Source organism: Mobula hypostoma, chromosome X2 (assembly GCF_963921235.1).
Source record: "Mobula hypostoma chromosome X2, sMobHyp1.1, whole genome shotgun sequence".
NCBI classification, from domain to species: domain Eukaryota; kingdom Metazoa; phylum Chordata; class Chondrichthyes; order Myliobatiformes; family Myliobatidae; genus Mobula; species Mobula hypostoma.
Window position 1 is genome coordinate 6,612,701 of NC_086129.1, and position 4,397 is coordinate 6,617,097.

Genomic DNA, 4,397 nt, shown 5'->3' on the forward strand with positions numbered 1-4,397 from the left:
GGGGGACAGCCACTGGGGTATTCTCTAGCATTTCCCTCTTTACCTTCCCTCTCCTGACTGTTACCCACTTACCTGTCTCCCCAGGCGCCGGAGTGACTACCTGCCTATAGCTCCTCTCTATCACCTCCTCACCCTCCTTGACCAGACGAAGGTCATCGAGCTACAGCTCCGGTTCCCTAACGCGGTCCCTAAGGAGCTGCAGCTCGGCGCACCTGGTGCAGACGTGGCCGTCCGGGAGGCTGGGAGTCTCCAAGACCTCCCACATATGACACCAAGCACAGAAAACCGGCCTCACACACATACTTTCCGTCTGTATTCTATACAAGTAACCTACCTCGCCTCGATCGTTTATGGCAGAAGCCCCGTTGAGCCAAAGCCTTCCTACACTGTCTCCCTCTACTCTGTCGCCCGCTGTATGAAGCTGTCTTCTTTTTAAACTCTTCTCAGTGTTTCCTCTGGCTGCCGTCCACGCGCTTGCGCAGTCGTGCCCCGTTCAAACCGCTGAAGAAATGAAGAGGCAGCTCCAGCCCCTCAAGTTCTTGACTGTCCTGATTCTCCTCCAGTGAAGATCTGCCCGAGTTATTCAAGACCTCGCTTGTCTCCTTGGTTAATGAAATACCTATTTTGCTTTAACCTTTCCGAGTCTCTGTGTGATCCTGTGCTTTGTTGCGGAGGTACAGCGTGACACTGATAGATTAAGAAAAGCATTTATCAGAAGTGATTCCAAGTTACTGAAACATTGATCTGAGCCCTTGTGGAGAAATGTCCTCTTCCGTCGCAGTCGCGTTCCTGTGGGATCCTTCGCTGCGAAATGGAAGCAATGGATTTGAGTCACACAGGATGGTCTATGCCAACCATTTTCCGTGGCCAGCAATCACCAACAGAGGTCTGATTCCCGCCGCTCTCCGAAAGGAGTTTGTGGGTTCTCTCCATGACCATGCTGGTTTCCTCTGTGTGCCCGGTTTCCTCCCACAGACCACAGGCTTTTCGATAGAGAGGGGGTTTAAATTAAGGGTGATCTGTGCCACAAGGGTTAGTAAGTTGTGGGCAGGTTACGCTGGCGCTAGAAGTGTGGTGATACCTGCCGGCAGGCCCCAGCACAATCCTCCCTGACAGCAGTGACACATTTCACTCTCTTCTTGACGTACTTGGGACGAAGACCATCTTTAACCTTTAAAGGCCCTTCTATTGGAAGGCCTTTTAATGTTGTTAATGTACCTGTCTCTGGTACTTCCACCAGCAACTCATTCCATTCCGTAATCTCAGCACCCTCTGGGTGAAAATGATCTCCCTCCAGTCCCCTTTTAAATCTCACACCTTCTGTCAGGAAGATCCCGTTCCCTGGGATAAACACTGCAAGTATCTACCTCATCTAGGGCCCTCAGAATTTAATATGCACCCGCAAGGTCGTCTCTCGGTCCTCTGCTCGCCAAGGATTAAAATCCAAAGCTACCTATCACCTTGATGTAACACTGGCCCTCGAGAGTCAGCAGCATCCTCCACAATCTCCTGCACCCTTTCCAGCTCAATAAGTTAGGGGGAATATCTAACGTGAGTGGACACATTTTAAGGTGTTTGGAGGAAAGTACAGGCGGGAATCTCAGAGGTAGGATATTTACACAGAGATTGGCGGGTGCGTGGAACTTTCTGTCAGGGTCGGTGGTAGAAGCAGATACACTAGCAGCCTCTTTAACAGCACAGGCACCGACCCATCAGTCCATCATCCTTCTGGTCCCTTAGACTAATATTAGATTGATACCATAGATTAATCTTAGAGTAGGATCTGTTTCTGTGATGTACTTTTCCATGTTCAAACATCATAGCACAGTACAGGGCCTTCGTCCCACTATGTTATGACAAAATTTTAAGGTCAATCCAATCCTTCCCTCCCACATAGCCCTCCAGTTTTCTGCCATCCATGTGCCCACCTCTGACATCCCCCGTATATTTTCCTCTGGTCACCGAGAAACTATGCCCCCTCGCATCGGCCATTTCTGTTTCGGAAAACAGTCTCTGGCCATCCACTTGATCTGTGCTTCTTATCATCCTGTAAAGCTCTATCAAATCATCTCTCCTTCCTCTTCGCTCCAAAGAGAAAAGGTCGCTCAACATATCTTCATTAGACACTTTCTCTGATCCGGACAGCGTCCTGGCGAATCTGCTGTGCACACTCTCTAAAGCTTGCACGTCCTTCCTATAACTGAGGCGACCAGAACTGAACAAGGGAGTCCAAGTTGTGTCTAACCAGGGTTTTATAAAACTGCAACATTGCCTTGTGGCTCTTGAATTCAACCCCCCAAATACTGAAGGCCAACACACCGTACGCCTACGTAAACACCGTGTAAACTTGCGTGGAATCTGTGGACGTAGATCCCGAGATCTCTCTGCTCTTTCTCACCGATGAGAATCCTGCCATTCAGCCTGCGTTGTGTTGCTCTGTTAAACGGCCTTTTCCTCTGACATGTATTTGGTTTATGGGGAGATCGGATACCGCTGGCTTAACGGGGATAAAATGGGAGGGATTCAATCGTCAGATAGGCTGGAGGAAGGGAGGGGAGAGAAAGGGAGTGGAGTGGAGGGGATGAGACGACACTCTTCAGGAGCGTGGAGGGGTCTGCAGGAGAGGGAGGTGGGCAGTCGGGGCGAGTAGGGGGTAGGAGGCAATGGAGATGAAAGGGCGTGATTGAGCAGAACAGGGTGAGGATAGGCTGTCAGAGTGCGAGTGCAGGGAGGTCAAAGGTGTGCACGGAGGATGTTTTTGGGTCCGGGGCTGGCTGGGATGGGCGTGCAGAGCGAGTGGAAGGGACCGAGGGGCGACGGGCTCAGAGAATCTGGGGAGATGGGGGCAGAGGAGTGGACGGAGGGTGGGGGGGGGTCGGGTGGAGAGGAATTGGACGGGAGGATGTGACGCAGTGAGCGAGTGGATGGAGTGGTAGAGAATATGTAGAAAGGGATACGGAGGGTTTGAGGGAGAGGCGAGAGGGTGAGTGTAGAGGAGTCAATATGTGGAAGGGTAGGGTGTTGGCAGAGCGAAGCTGTGTAGAGGGATATGGAGCGCGTAAGGAGAGGGATTGGAGGGAGGGGTGCCGTGCGGTCTGAAGCTGCAAGGAGTGACATTGAGTGGGACTGTGGAGAGCGCGGTGGGGCAGAAACCACTGGGCAGGGAACAGGGAGGAGGTGTGTCCGCTGGCAGGGTGGCAGTGAGTGGTTCGGGAGGAGAAAGAGGAGGGGGCAGGTGCCTACCTGTCTCGTAGCAGTCGTAGACGGTCACGTAGGCGTCCTGAAGATTCTCCACCACGAAGACTCGGTGAAGAAGAGCAAACACTTCGACAGGCAGGAACTTGTGCATCTGTAGGCCGAGCGGTGGGTTGGCGATTCAGTACGAGATCTCCTCCGCACGTCCCCTGCTCCCCCAGTGTCCCAGACGCACCTTCCTCCCTCCCCCTCCCCCCCCCCCAACAGTCAGGACCACGCTGAGACAGAGGAGACGGGGTCCTCGCCACTCACCTCTGGAATGTACATCAGCAAGTGCCCGTCCTGTGACTTTGACCTGCTCACACGAGGATGGCTCGGCTTCTGTAGCAGAGAGAGAGTTATTTACAAAGATGAAAAAGATCAAATATTAGTTGCTGATTTTTTTTCTTTAAGTCTGCCTGAGGCGGTCCCAAGCCCGGCTGTGAACATGACAACATAAGAAATAGGAGCAGAAATAGGCTATCTGACCCGTCGAGCCTGCTCTGCCATTCAATATGATCATGGCTGAGCTGGCCACGGACTCATCTCCGCCTTCCTGCCTTTCCCCCACAACTCTTAATTCCCCCAATAAGCAAGCGTCTATTCAAACTTGCCGTAATCATATTTACTGATGTAACCTCCACTGCTAATTGGACAGATAATTCCACAGATTCATCACTCTCTGGGAAAAGAAGTTCCTTCTCATCTCCATCCTAAATATACGGCCCCGAATCTTGAGGCTATGTAGTACTCCAAGTGTGGTCTGACCAGAATCAGATATAGTTGTAACATTACCTCTCAGCTCTTAAACTCAATCCCACGGTTGATGAATGTCAATGCACCGCATGCCTTCTTAACCACACAGTCAACCTGCGCAGCGACTTTGAGTGTTCTACGGACTTAGACCCCAAGATCCCTCTGATCGTTCACACTGCCAGCAGTCTTACCATTAATAGTATAGTCTGCCATCATATTTGACCTTCCAAAATGATGGTATCTGGGTTGAACAACATTTACCTGGGTTGAAATCCATCTGCCACCTCTCAGCCCAGTTTTGTATCCCGTCGATGTCCTGCTGTAACCTTTGACAGCCAGTCAGACTCTCCAGAAAACCCACATCCTTTGTGTCATCAGCAAATTTAATAGCCCATCCCTCCACTTCC